General features: G+C 32.9%; 1 protein-coding gene across 2 annotated transcripts in view; it reads right to left on the bottom strand.

The window, feature by feature from the left end:
• Positions 1-21,715, bottom strand: part of LOC119635240 (cadherin-related tumor suppressor-like) — a 117,190-nt gene that overhangs the window by 40,765 nt on the left and 54,710 nt on the right. The window lies entirely within an intron of this gene.

A 21,715-nucleotide genomic window follows, 5' to 3' on the forward strand; every position in this document is an offset into this window, starting at 1 on the left:
TTTCTATGACGCAAAAGTGACGTTCAACGTGAGGCGCATTAGGCTGCCCGTCAACGAAGGATAGGGGTAGATTTCTTTCATCGAAACGTTTACCGTTTACCGTAAAAAACTTACATCATGTGCGCGCTTGTATTGAAAATTCTACCGTTCATTGCTTTTCTTTGCCTACTCAGCTACTCATGCGAATATATACTTAGATATCAGCATGATCATCACGAAAGTCCTATTAGCTTTAAGTATGTCTGTCTGCTAAACCGTCTGTCACAATATTTGACTGCGCCTCTGCCTGTCTGTCTATATATGATTCTGTAGGTCTGTCTGTTTGTCTGCCTCTGTGTAGATCTGTCTGTATGTCTGCGTAATACAGTAAAAATCCTTCCATTCGCCTTTCAAATATGTCAAAAAAATAATGTGAAAATAGATCAAATAGATCAAATCGATCAAAAGACACACCTACCGTACGACATAAGCTAGGTAAAACAATGCTTTCTCACTGTTTTGATCAACTAAGCCCGGTCCAATATTATTGTGCATGAATACTTGGTTTTTTCATTTTCTTCAGCCTTTGCTCAGGCGGCGGTGATAAATGCGATGAACATTAACGATCCGGACCTTGTCACTTTATAAATCGTCTGAAACTCTCTTTTGCCTAATTAGATTCCTTTTACCAGGTCTTTTTGTAAAAGTCCTTCTAACTAAGTTCTAACTAAGGATCCGCTATTCAGTTTCTTTAGTCTTTGGCAACCGTTAAGGCTTTTGTTATTTTTAGAAATTTTCTTTTAAATAGTATAGTATGCCGCGGCCGGAATAATCGCTCTTTTGAAAACAAAGTTTATCGCTGAGGCGGCATCCTTCAGCAAAAAGCATCATAATTATGCTTAAAAAAGTAACGGGTGCTTATCTCGAACATTTCAAAGAGAATAAGATTACGAGCGAACCTTTGCATTCAGTAATGGCTGCGAAGCAAAAACCTTGTGTGACAATATTGATTTTTTTTCATTTTTTCCTACGGAATTTCGATAATAAAATCAATTTGATCGTGAATAGATTTTTTTTTTATACATATTTAAAGACGATTTTTGCCTCCCTCTCCTTTGCTTCCTTCATCTGCCTGTTTGCAAACACATTTTAAACATGTTTCTTTTCTTATGTGTATAGAATATGCACATATGCACATGCTACGAGAAACGTTTGCCTAGGTGTTAATTATGTTTTATGTATTCTGGGTATTCTTGTTTTTTGTTTACGTTTGTCTTCTTTTTTCTTCATTTTTATGATTACCCCAATGCTCTGAGTGTTTAATGTCATTTTGATTTATGACACTGTTGGCTATTGATAGAGTAGTTTGTTCCACTCTACGAAGGTGATGAAGCGAAGGCGTTTTTATAACTTCATTTTACATATTTCGGAAAAAAAAAAGGAAAACACAAAACATTCACATATTTTTACAAATATATAAATAAACATTAAAAATTATTGCTCAGCGGTAAAATAAATCAATGCGTAAAGTTTTTATATATATAACAATCTGTTGTCAGTATTCGCCCAGCAGTGAAGGCCATAAATTTTTAAAGAATTCGAAAAAAAAAAAAAAACTTAAATCTATTTTGTCGCGTCAAGATCCGAGATTTTATCACAAGCACTATCGTACTATCTCTCAATGCACCTGATATCAATGACGTTCGATTAGCTGACATTGTTTTAAATTTATGTTTTCTTATCTTATCATATCGTATCTCCATACTCCGTCGATACGTTAGTGTAAAGCTGTATAAAACAAAATATTTTCGTATCATTTTGAAATATCAAATCCATTGATTCGCTTTATCGATTATAATTTGTTAATATGATACTAAATTATAAAACAGTGTCTATTATTACATTTTTTCGTCTCTTAATAGTTAATAGATACACATACGTGCATATAACATTCCTACGTTTCGAGGTTGATTAGGCGCCACAATGACAAGAAAGGTACATACACAAGACAAGTTTTTTTTAATAAATTATAAATTAAAAGACTCATTCATTAATAAAACATAGAACACCTTCGATGAATTTCGAAAGACAATCGACCCGATTGATATGAGAATGTTCAGATAACGTTATTAAAGCGAAATAAATGCAAATTTTATTTCTATTTAATTATATATTAAAGCTTAATATTAATGATATCCACAAGTTGTATGCTTAAATTACAATATCACTTAAATGGATATTTTATCAGCAAATTAAAATTTTTCACACTACGGCAAAACTAACCTAACCTAACCTAACTAGCCTATCAACGCACAAACTATCCAAATTCCAAAATGTAGTAATGCGAGTAGTTTTAAGCTTTTTATATTTTATTTATCATCAAAAGATGATGGCATACTAGATTCATCTTTCTTGCATCGGCTTGCAACTCCCATAAATGCTAAACACCAATCCTAATAAGCATAAAGCATATTTTACTATGTATGAATGCTCGCTCTTCCATCAATCCGTTAGGTGGTTTGCCGTTGTACGCTTGCTTGCAAAAATAGAGATATATAGCAAAGTCTTGTTAAATGAGAACGAGGGTTGTAGTCGAGAAACCTATTAGTAATTAATTGTTTATAGTAAATTTAAGTTTTTATTTTTTAAGTGATTATGCTACTTATACATCATTATTATCGAGGATAGTTTGCCGTTTTTCCAGTAAGTTTTGAATCCCTTTCTTACGACTCAGGGAATCTCTTTACAATATTTTCTACATAAATTGCTTTACCGAAAGCTGTAAAAGAATACGATCGGTGCGGAACTAAAGAGAAAACCAATTCTTTGCAAATTATTTATTACTTATGGATATCTGTAATAGTGCTACAATGAATGCTGAACTTGATCTTAGAAGGGTTTCTACCGATTTGCAAAACTATTACGATTCCCGAGATAATTCAAATTCGCTGTATACTAACTAAACATTTTTAGGGGCGTGGTTTTATCGTTTACATTCATCTTGCTACACACTAAGACTAACTACGTTCTTGCTTTAGATCGTACAAACGCTCATTCTCTATCACTTAGGCGAAAGCTAAGGATATCGATATCTCTCTTAACGAAACACTAGCGCGGAATCAGAGTTGTGGTCAGTTTGTTGTTGTCAGCTTGGAATGAAACAAAAGTGCAAGCGCCAATAAACGTATACATGTCAGGACTGCGGCGTTCTTAGCAAAATCAGGTAGCTTTCAAGTCCATAATAAATATTAGTAAGAATTTATTGGAACCATTTCGAATTTCAAGGCAAAATGGTGCAGCCAATAACTTATAACTTATAGCAAATATAATTGCACGGACACGTCGTCACTAAACTGACAACTCACTTAACATCTGACTAAATTGTCTAAATTGGTAAAATACTTTAAACTAATTGGATTTATTTATTTACTTATTTATTTACTTACTTATTTACTTATTGTCGCTTTGAGTTGCATATACAATATATATATTCATTACACGGCGAATTTAACTTTTTCTTACTAAGAATGTGGTTTGAAAAAGAAAATAACAAAAATTTTCAAATGACGTCAGATGTGTGTCTTATCTCAAACATTGGTACGAACTATGCAATCAACGTATACTAATAAGTTTGTATTTGACAACCAAATGTTTTGCTGTAGTGGGCAGTTTTTTTCAGAAAAAAATTTTCGGTAAATTTTTTTTTGAAATTTTATTTGAGAAGTGGTTTTATGTATGTCGGTCGACGCACTGGAAATATTAAGATAATCGTTGGCGTCGACATTAGGCCGCAATGCCGCGTTTATGAATTGTATATACCTATGTTGGAACACGTCAATACGACTCTATTCTCCTCCGGCCCTGACACCATTTCCACCATCGATAAAAATGATGAAAAATTTACAAGCGGCATGTTAGAAAACTATATACGGTCACGGCAGACTCTCCTATCCATCCATCCAGTAGTAGACTTTGCATGGTCTCCGAAGCTTCTTTCTCAATGCCTTTCTTTAATATTGAGTAGGGCTGCGCAATTTCCTCTAGCCTTTTCTGCACAAGTGATCCAGAACCATCCATAGAAAACAAATGCAAATTTTCATCGTTGTGTCTGTCGTGGTTTATAAGTAATGAGCTAACCCCCAACTTTTTTTTATCTTTGAAAACAGGCGGTCTCAGGTTATGTTGTCGCTTCCTCTGACCGATTTGCATCCATTTCATAGAGCCATTTCTAAGGGCCAATGTTCCTGTAAAACTTTAAGCCCTTGGCTTCATTTTTGCTGCGGAGAGAGACGGGAATCATCATGCATCGGTTTAGAATTTGATGCCGATCAAGTATATATATACTTTGTGGGGCATCTGAAGCGTACTTCCGAATCTTGCAAACGTTTTATGTAAAGCGAAGTAATTTTATACTGATTATGGGAAGCTACCTTTATTAATGCACTGAAGATCGAACGCAGTCCAGGAAAACCTTAATGCAAATCCTTTCTTCTTTGAAGGGAGGAAATGGTAAAAAGCCCCCTCCCCCCAAAAAAAAGCACATTGCCCTTTAAAGCAAAAGAATCACTATCAGAAGCGTTTCTTAATGCAATTTATGCGAAACTATTCTCCCTCTGATCTGAAGTTGGAGCAAATGTTAGAGAAATCAGTCCTCATTTTGATGCCGCAACCACAGACACGGATAGCTCACCTTTTCATCTCTTTTTCAAATTCGAAAAGCCAAGGTAGTACTATTTATGAATAGTTATGGACCAAAGGAGAAATCTGGAAAACGAGGATATGACGCAAAGGGTTTTCCAAATTTACGATTTTTACTCAAAATTGGTTACTTTAAAACTTATTTTAATTTTTAATGTTTGGCTAGTGAGGTGGTTTAGTTGATCACTCTTCAACGTATTGAGCGATTTCTAGGAGAAAGTCACTTTTGTTTGTAGCTAAACATTATGCCGTTAAAAGTTGAAAAGTCCAAACATGTTTTCGGTTAATACTACTTAATGAATAAATATTTACTCTAATATTAGTAATTTTTCCCAATCGAATATAACCCTTTTTTTTGTAATATTTTGAAGCATGAAATGTACATAGAAATATATTACTTTCTATGGCTGTGTGGAAACAAAGCAAACTGCTCCGCCTTACTACACTATCAACAAACTATGAAAAAAAAAATGAAAGAAATGATTTTTTATTTTTTCTTTTATTTTAACCAAAAAAAAAAAATATATATATATATATATATATATATATATATATTTTGCCATTTAATCAATGTTTACATGCAAACGGTTAAACAAAGAAAATCCATCTAGAGAGTCAGGAGATGAAAAAAATAAATAAGTAAACAATAATATAAAAATAACTAACGGCAATTTTTTGCCAATATATTCACAATTTTCCGGTAAGAGATTTGAAAATGTGGTCAGGAGGACGAGATCTAATGTTTGCTTATAGATTTTAGTTTCTTTCTTTATTTGATTTGCCACAGACTACACAAATGTGAAGTAATAAAAAGTTAACTTGTGCTTACCATGTGTGCATTGATTTGCTGGTTGGACTTGCTCATCTAAGTTCGTTTGTTTGTTCGTGTTGTGTTGTGTTATGTTGTGTTGTATTGTGCATATATCAGAATATGAACATATACGTAGAGTTACAATGAATTTTCTATAATGACAACTGTTGCTTTGGTGTGTCCCTATGTGCGCAGTGTGCGCAGTGGCATGCAATCATCTGTTTGTATTACTCAAGTGCACGCTCATAACATATGTATGTTTATGTGTTATTCTTCTGTTTTTTTTTTTTTTTTTTTTTCTTTTTCTTGCATTTTTAATAGTGCGGGTAGTTACGTATGTATGTACGTATGTATGTATGTATGTATATATGATTTTAAAAAATTGTATTTTATTGTTCGCATACTTGTATACATTTTTTCTTCCTTTTCTCTTTTTTTTTTTTTTATTCTTTTTTAAGAATTTTATTTCTTTCTATCTTTGCCTTTTTCATCTATTCTCTCCAGTCAAACCTTGAGGCTTTTCTTTAGTCATTGAAAAATTAACGCAATAAGGAAATCTGCTTATAAGAATATAGAATATAGAAGTACGTAGGTATAAGTGTAAGTGAGTGGGTATTTCTTTTAGATTTAGACTTTTCTACCTGTTATTAAGCAAACAATAGAATCAAATAAGGAGAAACCATTTAAAAGATTTATTATTTAATTTATCTTAAGTGCAAAACGTTGGAATATTATTGATTTTATTACTGCTTTATTTGCATATTTCAATGAAAGCAATTCTTAGTCATGTCCTTTAGATCAGTAAGCTAAAAAAAACAGCAGACAAAAATAATTATATTCACCCTAGAATGAGTTAACATTACAAAATTGGCAAAGCTCTCCGTTAATTGAAGTCACCTCTCATAGCCGTTCTTGAATTTCAAATCAATTCGATGATAAAGCGATCCCGATCTGAAGAATACATTATAGGTAAATATAGGGTTGCCAAAAGTCTTAGAATAAAATGTGGTATTTATGACTAGTTTTCGACAAGTTTAGCGGTGGAACATTTGTTGGAGTAAACCAATTTAAGTCGTAAAGGTCAAACGGAGAAGTCCACAAGGAGCATTGAAGCGTTTTATACAAGTTGTACGTAAAGTCGTGCAAATAATTTCTTTGTAAAAAGATCTTTTAAAAATCGTAGATATTACATCTGCCGGAAAGCTTGACAAGTTTCAACAAGCGTGCGCATACTAATTTAACTCATATTTGACTCTCTACTTTTATCACTGGATGTATACACCGCGATGTATACACAAATGAACTAAAACGAGGAAGTAAACCCGACCGCGTATTCATTCCCACTAACAAAGTTCATTTACGCGACTGTATTCCGTGCGAATTCCAGCCCGAAAGATATGCTTCTAGCTGAACATGCTCAAGATGGTTCGAAAAATTTCCAAGTTCTCTGCGAAATCACGCTGTGTACGACCATCATTGATGGATGACGATACTGTCAGGTTCATGCTATCCATATTTGACAATATCGCGAGATTGCGGAAAGATTGCGGTTTGATTCAACTCAGCAACCATTGTTTTATTCCAAAAAGTGACAAAACTTTCCGAAAGACCTATTAAAAACTGAGCTATTGTAAAGCTCACAATTAAGCGGAGCAAACACAATTTAAAAACTATTAGTATAAAAATCTGAAATCGCAAAAAGGTATTTTACTGTCAACTTTTAAGATTCCGAAACCGGGGATTAGATTGACTTAACGTCGATTTCACTGATCAAACCTCGGGCAACGTAATTGCACATTGCTGATAGTGACTATGGCTATAGATTTTACGAAAACAAAAGACTTGATGCAACAATTTCTACGTGCCCAGGTACTTACGCATTTCTGTGAATAATGTGCTTTCAATGTAAGATGAATGCATTATTTGTTGTATGCCTGTTTCGAGAACTTTAGGAATAAGAAATAAAGGAAAATTCAATTGCTATTCTTTTTTTCAAAAAAAGATCGCACATCTCGCCACATATGCTTTGTATTGCGAAATAACAATTAAGCCTAGTATCCCGAAAGCTTTCAAAGTAATCTAAAAAAAAATAACGGCTTTCGGGAAAGCCGTCTCTGTTAAGACAATGACTGCCTTCTCAAATGTTATAAAATTAAAATCGATGAGGAATCTGGCACTTAAAAGTCGGTTCGTCTTTCAATGTCTTACAATGTAGAACTCATTTTAAAGAGAATACCATAAGCAAGAATAAGAAAGTTTGCGAAGCCAAAGAATTGTGTTTCTATTCCCCTATTGCCCTTTCACATATTATCAAATAATGCAAAAGGTATCGAAAACATTGCATTTTCCCGCTCGACAAGTCATTCAAGCTAAAACAAAGTCCTTTAAAACCAAGTGTGTATGTATAAACAAGTGTGTATGCTTCTTGAGGAGAGTAACTTGCAAACGTTAAAATAGCAGGCCCTGCAAAACGGTTCAGGGGCTCACACCAAACTTGTAACTCAAGAGTCTACGCCGATTGGTTACATGCTTTGTTTTTTTTTTTTTTTTGGTTTCGCTTGTTTATTTATAAATGAATATTGCGCTTCGTATTCTTTCTCTGTCTTATTATGTGTCTGTCATAGTGATTATATTTAACATATGATTTATTTATTAAAATCATTTTAATTTGGGCATTCATTTTTTTGACTACGTTTAGTGCGTATAAATAAGTGAATAAAACCACAGCACGAGCTTAAGCCAATTTCAAACACAATATAATATGATAAGAGTAGTAATGTGTCGACAAAAAAAAAAAAAATTAATGTCTAATGGACATTGAGGCGTGTTCTTATTGGAAAACCGTGCCAACATTTACACACATATCACGTTTTAAAGACTTTAGACCAAACTGGCGAAGATTCCAATGCGTTCCTAGATTACGTACTACGTAATTGCTTTTTAAAATTTCAATGTAAATTTTTTATGCACTCTTGCATTGTTGGGTTGTGGTTGTAACGCTGTAATATAAACTATCGTTTTTTTACCATGTACAAATCGAGAATATTCCTAGCTATGCTTACTGTCATTATTATTGGCTACTCACAACTTCACATTAAATCTTTACAATAACAATACCTAACGAATTTAGTTAGAGATTTGCTTGCCGCACTGCCACCAAATGCAAAATAATGATCACTTATATCTTTACCTTGACTACCTTGAATAACGTTAAGCACTCGCTTTGTCGTAAAATTGATAAACGGTGTCAAGGGCTCATCGGTTTCATTAAATGATACTGACTTCAACGTTTCTTGCCGTCCTCGCAGGAAACTTTTTTATAAGATTTATTCAATGTAAATTCAATTTGAAAATATTTTTGCAAGATTTACTCAAAATAAATTTAAATTTAATTTATTTGATCGACTATAGATCCTTTTGCAAAAATCCAGAGGATATTTATAACCTAATTTCTTTATTGAATGATTCTCTAACGTGCCATTGAATCGACTTTAATCATTATTCACGCGTTGCCAATGTCATAACTAAACTAGTAGCCATTATTTTTCAATGTTGCGCTTACGATCGACTAATAAAAACAATGTTGCTTAATCAGATACCAAGCTTTTGCATGTTTGAGTCGGTTTAATGATACTTCGATATATATCGGCTGAGAGGATGCTTCTAAGCTGGACGTATGTGTACGTATGTTTTTCCCCATATTATTCTTCTGTCTCATTTATTTATTTATTCATGTATGAATTTCTGCAGTTAAGATTATTTTCTCTTTCCTTTTTTTTTCTACTTCATTGCAATGTCACAGTTGAGTCATTTGAACTGAAGTCCTATTTAATTGAGCAGAATCTGAGTTGTACTACTCAATATATATATATATTGATAAATAAATGAAAGAATAAAGAAGTAATTAATCCTCTCTTATGTGTAGGATCGCATTTCAACTTAGTGGTTAGGTCATTTGCCTCAACTATTTGTTCGTTGAGATTACTTTATTCGCATTATTTCCAAACAGCGGCGCTTCTGTTTACCTAGCTTAGTGTTCTGCTTATCCAGACATGGTTGCGGGCAATTCGTTTACTCGGCAGTCTATTTCTTGATTGATCTGATGTGCTATTAGGGAAAAGGTCACGAGGAAAACAAGAACAGAAATATTTAAACAAGTTTCCCCAAAATATTTGGCTGCAAAGTAAAAAAAGACGAATTTAATATTTTTCTAGCGATAACATCATTTCCTTTAACCATTTCCAACGTAAAATAAAAGCAGAAAAAGCCAAGTATCAGCTTTCGAAATTATTGCTAGTAATCAAAAATTATTATAATTAAGGCTTTTTTAATCTTTCGAAAAACAATTGTCTACTTTTTCCAGTAAACATAAAGGAAAAAAAAAACAAAAAGAAAGAATTCAAAGAAAATTTTTTTATTTTATTATTTTTTTGGTATTGTGCTATATACTCTTTTTCGATTATCTTTAATAATTTCAATAATTTTCTTTATTATGAATTTTATCGATATCAATGATTTGCACACGAATTTGACATTTAACAGCTTTTTTTTTTTTTTTTTTCTCAACTAAAAACCAACAACAAAAACAATGTTACTTTGAAAGTTTATGGCTTGAAAATATGTATAAAACTTTTGTCAGATAATTGTTTCTATACAAAAAAAAAAAAAAAAAAAATATTTATGGAAAATTGAATTGTTGACTCCCCCGCTAACCATCTTCGGCTGCCTTATATATATATATATATATACGATAAGTTTATAACATTATGGCACAGGTTTCGTGTCCCATAACATAAACCAAACTCAAAAGTAATACATTATATGATTGGCTTGTGAAACGTTCAAAGACAAGAGCAATGATTTTGTCTTTTTTTCTTTTCATTTTCAAACAAACGCTTAAACTCTTTACTCAAGCAAAGCGAAGGCGTCTATTAGGAGACACAAACTATACAAAAAGAAACGATTATACACGGTTATATACACAAATCAGGCACCAACAATCAGTAGTTAACCATAGTGAACCCAATTAAATATTGCATTTTTTCCCCCATTTTTATCATAACCGAAAAAAAAGGAATGCTCTAAGCCATCATAGACAAATGCGAGACAACGTTTCATAAAAAAAAAAAACAAGAAAAATATGAACTGAACTTCCCTTCCCAAGAGTGAATGCTGAAAATTGTCTGCTTTACGACACCTCCGTACAAAAAAAAAGAAGAAAAAAATTAATCTAACTTTCAATTTCACTGTTTATAGTACAAAACGCCAATAGCATGACAATTATGAAAGGAATTTTCATCCAGCGCCAGCAGCATAATAATTATCGAAAAGGAAAAAGTAAAACAAAAAAAAAAAAAATTGCAATCGGAATAGTATCTGAAAACATTGCCATTACGAGGAATAATAACTTATTCGGCACATTGCATATGGACAATAGACGTTGCTTTACCTAAATCTTGCGCTTATTAAATCGATCACTAAGCGGAACTGTTACAGTCATAGGCAACAACTTTGACGTAGAGATTTCAAATACTTTAGCCATAGTAAGCCGAGCTAGAACATTATCGTAGTCACTGCTTCTTATTAACAGAAGCTCATTGCACAAAGTATACAATTAAAAGTACATGAATACCATGCTTCAACATATAGATTGAATCTTAGCAGGACTACGGCTGAGTTTGAGAAATATTTCATACATGAAAAGCTGTATGCGCAGATACGAATAAACGGTGGAACTGCTCAGTTCAAAGATAGAGCAAATGGATAAAATCTGTAGACAAGTTAGCGATAACATGTAAATAGCGGATTTGTACACTGTTGAGATAGGAGTTTACCGAAAACTTTTTTATGAATTACGTATATATTTTCGCTAAATCGCAGATTCTATTTCAATAAGAACCAATGACACAGGCTCGAAGAAGCTAAACGTATTGGCAAAATCTGAAAAGGCATTCTGAGTGAGTATTGAAAAATTGATTGACCGATGAAACGAATTTTCGCTAAACCATCGCTTTTCATATAAATTTTAAGTATATGTAAAATTTTCGATGGTAGATATGTTGGTTAGGACCAGTAGGATGATGAGGACAAATACAATATCTATGAGAGGACTACCGTTAGAAACCATGGTCTGAACGAGAGCATATTTAGGATAGGGTACAGAATGGCCGTTATGATCTGCCCTTTCGGTAGGGGGTTTTATCCGTTTGTTTGCGCCTAAATGCGTAGAACACGTGTATGGCTTTTAGATGTGATTTTCTGCAGGGTCCCTGGAAGAAAAATTTAAACCCCTCTCTCCCTTCCCCGTCGCATATCACCCGAACTAAGTATCTCGGCAACAACACATGCGCCCGTCTATTCAAGCGTCGTTTGTCTACAAGTGGCAATTTAGAGTAGCCCTAAACATAATAATAAAGTCAGTAATTCGACCTTCAAAGATTATTAGAGGCATCCCAACATTACACAAAAGACAAATATGTATTTTTTATTACATTTTTTTATATACATATATTATTTGAAGCATTTTTTTTTTTTTTAATTTTTAAGTATTTACGGTGCTGTTATGTTAGAAATGTCTCTTTGTAGAAAGATAGATTTCTTCATTTACCAATAAGTCGCGCCATCCATTTGCTGCTTTTTTACTCCTTTCTTCGTCCACATTTAGGTTTCTCAATATTAAAAAAGCTGATCGTGGGCTAGCGAAGCAGGCTCGCTGCTTACTACCGTACGCTTAGAAAAAAATAGCAGCAAGAGAAAAACATAATGCTTAAGATAATAACAAAATTTTCCACTGAATTGTCAACGATAACCCACACTTTGGAGCTTAGTTTTTTTTTCAACTGTCAAAAATATTAACACAAATACGTTAAATATTACGCTAGTCCGCTCAACATTAAATGGTTTTTCGATACGTTTCATTTACATTAGAAAATATTCATTACCGTATAATACCAGATTGCAATAAATCGCATTTTGGAATTTAGTTTTTTTGTGCTGACCATCAACCCGTTTAGCTTATTTACGAACTTGATCAGGATGTTTCAGTAAAAAAATATATTCTGAAAGCAAAGTGCTGGTGGTCATAATTTAAAAAAACTCAAGAAATTATTGATTTTTTGGTTAATCTCAGAAGCTAAGTCTAATCATATCATGTTGTGTCTCTCAATCACTTCTTTCAGTCTTGTTAATAATTAAAATGTTACTAGCTTGTGTTTAAGGTAACATTCATTCATATATTGAAACAGGCTATATATATAAACATAAAATCCGATACACAGGAGAAGTGCAATATGAAATGATCAACAAATTGACGTTCAAAGTTCAAACATGACTTAAAACTACCGCGTGGCAAGATTGGAATTAGGTTAACGAAAATATTTTTTAAAAGATTAAGATCTGTGAACGGGTACACCATGTACGGACTCTCACTGATGCTTTTATAGCTTATACCAATATTTGGAAAATGTAATTTAATTTAATTTCGGCGTTAAGCACATAACTTATCATTTAAGATTAAATAAATCAAATTATTGCTTTTTTTTTCTAATTATGAATACCTCAGCCCAGCTTACTTCTAATTACATAAAATATGTTCTCCTAGACTAAGTTTGGCAGGTTGATGTAATCTTCCATCTCTAGCATGTGCATATTATAGAAGCGGAGCATTTTCGATGAAGAGCGTTAAGTGGAGTAACTAGAAGTTTTTAAAAAAAGTGCTATGAATTTATTTAAGATTATTTTATATAGTAAAATAAGAAACAAAAGTAAAAGCGTTGCTGCGGTGAAAAAAAAGAACACAAAAAAAAAACTTGGGTGACACAGCATCGGTTCTATAAAATAAAAGGAATTTTCAAAAGCTAAAATATCTTTCGGTTGCATCCATTACGTCTTATTTTTGCTCTTATTACGTAAATCTAAACTTTATTCAATATATTTCTCAAAGCTTTTTAAAGGAATTAAAAAAAAATTTCTGAAACGCTTAACGCACAATGTTTAACCCTAATCCTACCACGCGGCGACTTTGAGTCACTCTTAAATTTTGAACGTGGGTTTTGTGATTAATTTGTATTAAATTTCCAAAAAAAATCTCTCTGGCCGGTTTATATATATTCCTCCATATTCCTACGTATATATATATATACATACATGTCTGTGTGGCCTATATACATATTTATGTATATATATATATATATATATATATATATATATATATATATATATGCGTATGTTTGCATATATCAACGAATTTAAAGCAAATGCAATAAAAATGTTAATTATCCTGAGGTTTTTCAAAAGTGTCTAAGAATTACATCGTGGTACCCGTTATAAAAAAGTTTGTAAGGTTAGGGTTAAAGAAAAATATTTATACCTACTAAAGATTATAACTTTGCATTATATTTCCAAATATACACATTTTTTACGCGGTTTCTTTAACCTTTTGGATTGAAATAATCGTGCAAACAGTGAAATGTCGTTCCAACGAGATTTCGTGATCGCTTTTCAGTTCATCGTTAACTTACCAAGGTTAAGCAAAAAATTGTGGCGTCTTCCCGACAAAATTCAAAGGAATATCTTTTTTATTTGAAAAAAATTTTATTAAACCAATAAATATACGTCACTTTAGTCAGCCACTCTTATGGATTTTTTCTCTTTTGGTGGTCCTCTACTTCTTGGCGAAATTCACCGACTTTATCAGCGATAAGTCGACCCGAACATGTCGAAATTTCCAAAGCGAAAACGAGCAAACATGCCAGCACGTAGTGGAGGCTTTGATGAAACGTTGCAATCGTAAATACTACCAACTTGTTCACAAGCTTTTGAAGCATAATTGCGTGGGTCGTAGCGATCGTACAACGAACGACTTACCACTGAATTAAGAAATGCCACAATTGAGTTTTTCTAATCATCTACGGACTATCACCGGACTTTCACAGACGCTTGCGTATGGCTTAATGGGGACGTTATTGCTAAAGTTTTAGAACATTAATGCCGTCTGTAGGAAAAACGCCACGAATTTTTCTCTCAATCTATTATCATTACATAGCATATATTGCCGTAATATGATAAATTGATATAAAGAACCCGTTAATGATTATTTATTCCCATGTAAAGACAGATTTCGGCTTCAATTACATCATTACAAGATTACTTAATAAAGACAAGAGCGTTTTTACGGTTGCAGGATAATACAAACAGCTTGAATTTTATGTCTGTCACATTATCCAATAGAGTTTACTTGGCGATCCATCATTTTCACCAAATCTTATATGATAATCGATTATTGTTTATTCTACAAGTCTTAATTCAAAACAATCACGCAGAGTCAGAAAAAGTATACATTTAATAACAAGCCATGATAACGATTTCAAAGCGAAAGCGACTACCGCTCCCCAGGTTATCATGCTGCTGGACTTAACAAAACTACTGTTATAAGGACAGAAGTGAGAGCAAAATTTTACAATCCATACACATTTGATTGATTACAAAGCAAGCTTCGCTTTTTTTTTTTTTTGTATGCAACCAAAACGAAATTTATATAGAATGGCGTAAACTTCAAGAAAAAATAAATAAATAAATAAATAAAAAGAAATGTAAACAGAATTTCTGTTAACTTTCAAAAATGAAACATTGGTGAAATAAAATGAAGCTTAACAGAGAGAGAGAGAGAGAGAGAGAGAGAGAGAGAGAGAAAAGAAAAAAAAACAACTTGTGGACTCGAGTAATTTCGATACTGTGAATTCTTTAAATATTAACTTAGGAAAGCCATACAAGTTTTCAAATTTATTTATAACAGATTTATATTAATATTTAAAAGTTTTATTACCGTACGATTATTAAAAGTGGCCTGTGTTTAGTTTAAGGTTCACGTGAATTCCTAAATAATTTGTTTAGCAATCTTGCGGTTCGCCTTCGTTTTCTCCAGTTTTGTGTATTCAAAGCTTATGCCAAAGCTATAACCAATAACACCTTCTAAATTCTATTATAAATAACGTCTTTTTAAATGACATTACGCACCTTTACACATTTATGGCTTTAACGTAGTTAAGCGCAGGCACACAAAACGTCGTGTTCCACCATAAATTCTAACAGCATGGTATAGAAGAAAAAGCAATAGCACGTAAAACGTAAACCAGCAGATTTTCTACCTAATTTTTTTTTATTTTTTTCCTTTTTACTTTACTCGCTTATTTTGTGTTATGCAGAAAAAGTTTGAATACAATTTTATTATAAGCATTTGAAACTATAACTCAAATACGGCAGACGGTAGCTTTACATTCATCGCTGTGTACATCTTACTCTTTCATGGTGATCTGAAGATTACGATGTTTTTTTTTTTTTTTTTTTATTAATTTTATATTTCTTTTCCATCTCTTTCTTTCACTCTCGTAAAAAGTCTTATTCTTATAAAGGAGGGGGTTAACATTTAACCTGTTGCATCATACATTCATCCACGCAAATAATTTCTGTTTTTGTCTTTTTTTGGCTTTGCCCATGTACATGTGTGTGTATGAGTTGTGTTTGCGTACACATGCACACTAGAATGGTAGTATTTTCTTTTCTTTTTTTTTTTTTCCTTTTTATTATTTTATTGCTGTTGTTGCATTTACATACATACATATTTCTTTTCATTCTTTTAGTCCAGCATATAAGCGCGGTATTTGAATACGCGTATAAAAGCGCAGCAGGTGGTTGCTTGGTATTCGAATGATTGTTTAATTTTATGCGTAAACCAATAAAGATGGAAAATGTATGTATTTTGTTAAATGCTGATTTGAGCGGCCGTAGTTGTGTTCTTCTTGTCCTTCTTTTATTTCGTATATTATTTAAATGGTAAGAAATGATTGGAATTTTAATATGTATTACAAAGAAAATTTTTTGTTTATGTAAAACGACTATATTTAAAATTAAGTAATCAGAAGAAGATTTCTTTGATAGTAATACGTGTTTACGATGCAAGCAAGGATACTCTTACTTCGCACTAAACATTATTCATTCTCCCTCGTTGTATATATATATATATATATATATATATAAATATAGGTTCGGCAAATTACTTTTTACACCTGCCAATGAATAGTAGATGCATATAAATATGTTACCTTATAATTCATGGCTTAAAAATATATATATATATTCTTAATCAATCTGCAACTAACCCGATTAACTATGTTACGCTAGTGCTACCGTCTATATTTAAAACTTGTAAAGATACAAGACTAAAAGTTATATAAAACTGGACGAAAAAACAAGCTAAAAAAAACAAAAGTTCTCGATATTATTTATAAAGTACACTGGATGAGAAAAAAAGCAAAAGGCGCAGTTCATGGAACCCCTTTTTCTCGACGCTTAGAAGCGATAGAAAATACCTACAGGATTTATTACCGCTTATTCCACTTTGTCAACTTGTCCGCGATGGTATTCGAATAGATCAGAAACGACACTAACAACTCAATATAAACGGATTCAAATGTCAGTGTGGTAGAGTCGTAGCTGTAGTGAGCACACACGCCCAGTAGACTGCAGCGACCTCCCTATATCATTTCCTTTCTTGACTTTTGCATCCTTGTACCCTTGCAGTGTTACACAAGTAGCAGACACCGTCTGAGCGAAGGGTCATTTTAAAAAAAAACTTTGCAAGCAGAAAACTTTTTTATTACATTTTAATTAATCACTCAGTGGATGACTTCAAAACTTGCCTTTTGAGTGCCGGTCAGACGCGAAGAAAGAAGAAGAATGGAATGCCCGCTGCCTAATGGAAGCATGCCTAAACAAGCCAAGCGAACGTAAACTTTATGGCTCTGCTGACTAAGCACTCGTTACAGCTACTAGCAAACAAGGTCCAACCGCATTGAGATTTGATCCTGTGAATCCCAACTTGGCATTCTACTCAGCTAATTTAAACGATGTTAAAAAGTTAATGCAGACGTGTAAGAAAATTACATTTCCTTTGAGGCGGATATGTAACTTTAAATAAAATATATGAAGGCGGATATGGAGGTTATTTTGTTAATTATCAACGAGTCGGCTTATTGATCACCATCTTTTTTCTGCTCAAGTTTAAGGTAGCCTAAGGAAGGACTACAGTTCAATGCGTCTTCTGATTACAGTTTATTTAATTGTGCAGTCAATCCTGCTATTCCGAAGAAATAGTCGCAACTAAAACCTCCTGATAACAGTCTTATTTGAACACAAAGCTCTTAAGTCACACAAAATACAAACCAAAAAAAAAGTCTTGTCACTTGTGACTTCTCTATGATATTACTGAAAACGTGGGTGTAACGAACAAGTTATTGATGACCATATCTTCTTGCCACCCCTCCTATTAATTACCATATTTTTTAACAAAAGCTACTGGTAGGCTATTTGTATATCTACTTGCAAGTACATTGTACAATTGTTTGCAACACAGTCAGAGTTTTAAAAAGCCTTCCGGTATACGCGTAGATATCAAATTTGAAAAAAAGATCACTTTTCTTGTTATTTTAATACGATTAATCGGTTAGAGGATGTCTATTATTAAGTGTAACACGATGATGGTGATGGGCTAAGGAGATTGGTCGCAGCTTGGCGCGAGCGTGCCTTATCAATAAGCGTTCCGCCTGAAACGACTAAGGACTGACTATAGCTACGATCACCAAGTAAGGTCACTGAGATTTGAACTCGCGAACACAAAACTCGGTAGTTGCGTCTATTATCTGCTAGGCCACACGGCAACCCAAATGCTCAATTCGCTTATGATTTTGATGTCAATTTGAATATTTTCTAAAAAAATTTTAATTAGCTTTCGGTAAATTCTTCTAGCACTATCTATACAATAATAAATTTCTGCCCAGCATAAAATTATAGAAAAAAAAAAACACACACACACCCACAATGTTGTTTGTTAACAACATTCCCTAAAGAGTGCACAAACAATCGAAGATACATGATATTTATGCAACTTTCGACATTTATTTTTCAGTAATAGTTTACAGAGTTGCTTACTTCCCGATCCCATGTCTAAACGAATGAAAACCTTCCGATAAATTGATGATTTATACGGAACACTTAACTTGCATATGTATGCAAAACTATTTGTAAGCGAATGTTAACAAAACGTAACTAGTAATATTTTTAATTCAATTCTCTCTGCTAAGCCGATTATTGACAAAAGACTTCCTTATATTAAAAATGAAAAATACAAAAAAAAAAAAAGAAAAAAAAAAATTGATAAAAATACAGATAAAAGAAATTTTTATGGCGAAATCCTTTAGACGCATACTTTATATAACGAAATAGTAATAAAGCACTTTGTAATAGCTGTGCGCCCGTCTGTCTATAAATGCGCTAATTTATGAGCTGCTGTAAAAATTCCAAACAGGGCTTAACAGTATAAGACTCATATATACAAAAATAAAAAATAAAAATAGAAAAGCGCTACTGCTGTGTGCAAAACTACAAATATCTATTTTGAAAAAGCAAAAAAAAAAAAAAAAAAAAAAAAAAAAAATGAAGAAAACATAAACACATATACACACAAATCTGTATATCAGAATAGTCATGGAACATCATCGTCATTATGATCATCGTCATGATCATCGTCATCATCAAGATCATCGTACAGCTCACATATTGAACGGCAAGCGCAACTTTAAATAACGTACATATAAATAATTTTCCACATATTGGCCTTTGAACTGACAGTCAAAGTAAACGATAGAATAGTTAGAGTCATAATTTATTGATTAAAAGGTCTCGCGAGAGTACAACTTTATTGAATATTTTTCTAATTTTTTTTTTCCTTTTTCTTTTCATAGCATTTATGAATTTTTGACAGAACTTTTTTTTTCCCCCTTTTTCTTTCATTTTAAATATCGTATGCTTTCAATTGCTTGCTTGCTTGCTTGCTGGCTTGCTTATTGGCTTGCTTTCTTTTATGGTTTTTACATTAACTGCACTCTATCTCTATCTAGTTGATACATGCAGGGCATATAAAGAGAGTTAAGCTGCTTAAAGGATATAAAAGATGTGGAAGAAAAGGAAAGACAAGAAAAAAATCTTGAAAATCGGAAAAAAAGACTACGTTTTTCTTATGTCTTGTCGATTTTTGTCAATAAAAAAAAAAAAAAAAAAATTGAAATAGAAATAGAAAGAGACCAGAAGAGCCAGAGTTCGATACTTTTTCTTTTCCTTCATTTTAGAGCAGTTTTGAAAAATTTACAAAACCATTCATTAGCATTGCCATAAGCACTTATGAAAAAAAAAAAATAAATAAATAAATAAATGAATAAAAGCGTTAAAGCAAAGTAAGTATGTGTTCCCAACTTTTTGTTGTTGTTGCCATATTTCTGCATTTTCCTTAAAACTGACAATTGAAAAATATTTTCTGTGCGCGTTCATATTGGGAATTGCTGTTTTCTTTTCTTTTTTATTTTCTTTTTTTTATTTTTATTTTTTTTTTTTGTAACATTTTTGTTCTTTGAATGAGACCGTTTGTTATGCGCGTATCGTTTACTTTTGCCTAAGATTGGTTGGTTGGTCGGTTGCTGGTTTTCTGGGGTTTAGAAGGCCATAAGCTAAAATCATAATGCACAGATACCATCGAATCATTTAGTTAAGCTTTAAACCACTTGCCCGAATGTTTACAATATACTTACAAACAATTGCTGCCGCTATATGATAACAGATACCAAAGAAAGTAAGTTTAATAGCGATGGTAGTTGTGAAGCTGTATTTTGTTGTTTAGACACGTTATACTTTCTTACTATGTCTGCCTAAATTACATGTTTAAGTTGGGGAAAAGTATCAGTTTAACGCCTTTGTGCCTTCAAGTGTTAAATTACTTCGGCTTATATCACACAATAAATGAAGCTTTAACTTCACCCTAATATAGCGCTATATTCAATCCATTATATCCTTTGTTCTGTGTTTAGAAATATTCGATTTTTCAAATCAAATTTATTTACTTTTCTACTACAGATCATATCCTTTAAACTTTTCATTCGATTCACTAGCAAACTTTATATCCGCACCATTATAATCATCGCGACATGTTTTGTTAAGCTATGTCATCATACCATGGTAAGCTATTTTTCGAATTTTTATATATTTAATAGTATGCAGTAGCATGATAGAAGCAGCGTCGTTACTATTGGTCGAAGTGTCACGAAATGTAGTTACATTTCGTTCGAAAGTTGGCACTATCTAAGAATCATACGGTATCATCTGTAGACATCCCACCTTTGTACATCATCCTACAAACTCATTGAGTGGTTTGTTAGAAGAACTTTCCGAGCTAAGAAACTAGCCAAAAGGAATTCATTCAAGTTGATTCATCGTCAGAGTCTCCTTCAAGAATGATACAACCAGTCCACCCGGCCTCCAACATCTCTTACAGAATGATTTGACGAGATCCTAAAATACTTTTCTAATGACCTCCTCATTTAGGCGAAATATTGCTTGCATCGTCTTTTTGGCATTTCAGATAACAGATAATGTCATAATAGGTTAAATCTGAGAGAAATGGCTGATGGGGTAGCAAATCAAACTTCAGCTCATATATTTTTCCCTCTATATCCATCGACTAAGGCCACGATGTCTTCGTTCTACTCTGATCAAACACGTACCGCAACGTGCGCTTAGCTTTTACATGTCGAAGTCCTGATTAAATATTTGAAAAATACCACCTTTAGATACGTCCTACGAGCTTCTGCTATTTCTCTAACCTTAATTGAACGATCACTCAGCACTGTTTGGTAAACTTCAGCGACGTTTTCATCAATGATTGCAATATTGGCTCATGCCGAACGTTAATCGTTATCTAAGTCGTTACAAAAACGCCCCAAGTTAGCTGCCCAAAACTTCGAAGTCATAAATGACGATACAGAGTCCTCATACAGATCCTCCAAAGCGCCTTTAATTTGTATGGGGCCATTGTCTTGCAAACACTTTTGATATCACTCAAAGGTACAAAGGTAGGAAGTTTCCAAGATCCAAAGAGGACGTTGCATTTTCCTAGAAGCAATATTTCAAGATAGAGATGGGTTCAAAGCATTCCTGGGGTTTATCTTTATGTATGATGGTGACCCTGTTGAGATATATTTAGCATATCAAAAATTTGACAAACTTGCAAAGTGTTGGCAAGCGTGAAATTATTAAATCTGGCAGAGTAAAATGAATTCCGGTCGGTTACGTCTGTGTTACGAAACATTTTAGTGTTGAGAATGCTGTGTCACGCATTTATTGGAA

Source organism: Glossina fuscipes, unplaced genomic scaffold (genome assembly GCF_014805625.2).
Source record: "Glossina fuscipes isolate IAEA_lab_2018 unplaced genomic scaffold, Yale_Gfus_2 26, whole genome shotgun sequence".
Lineage (NCBI taxonomy): Eukaryota > Metazoa > Arthropoda > Insecta > Diptera > Glossinidae > Glossina > Glossina fuscipes.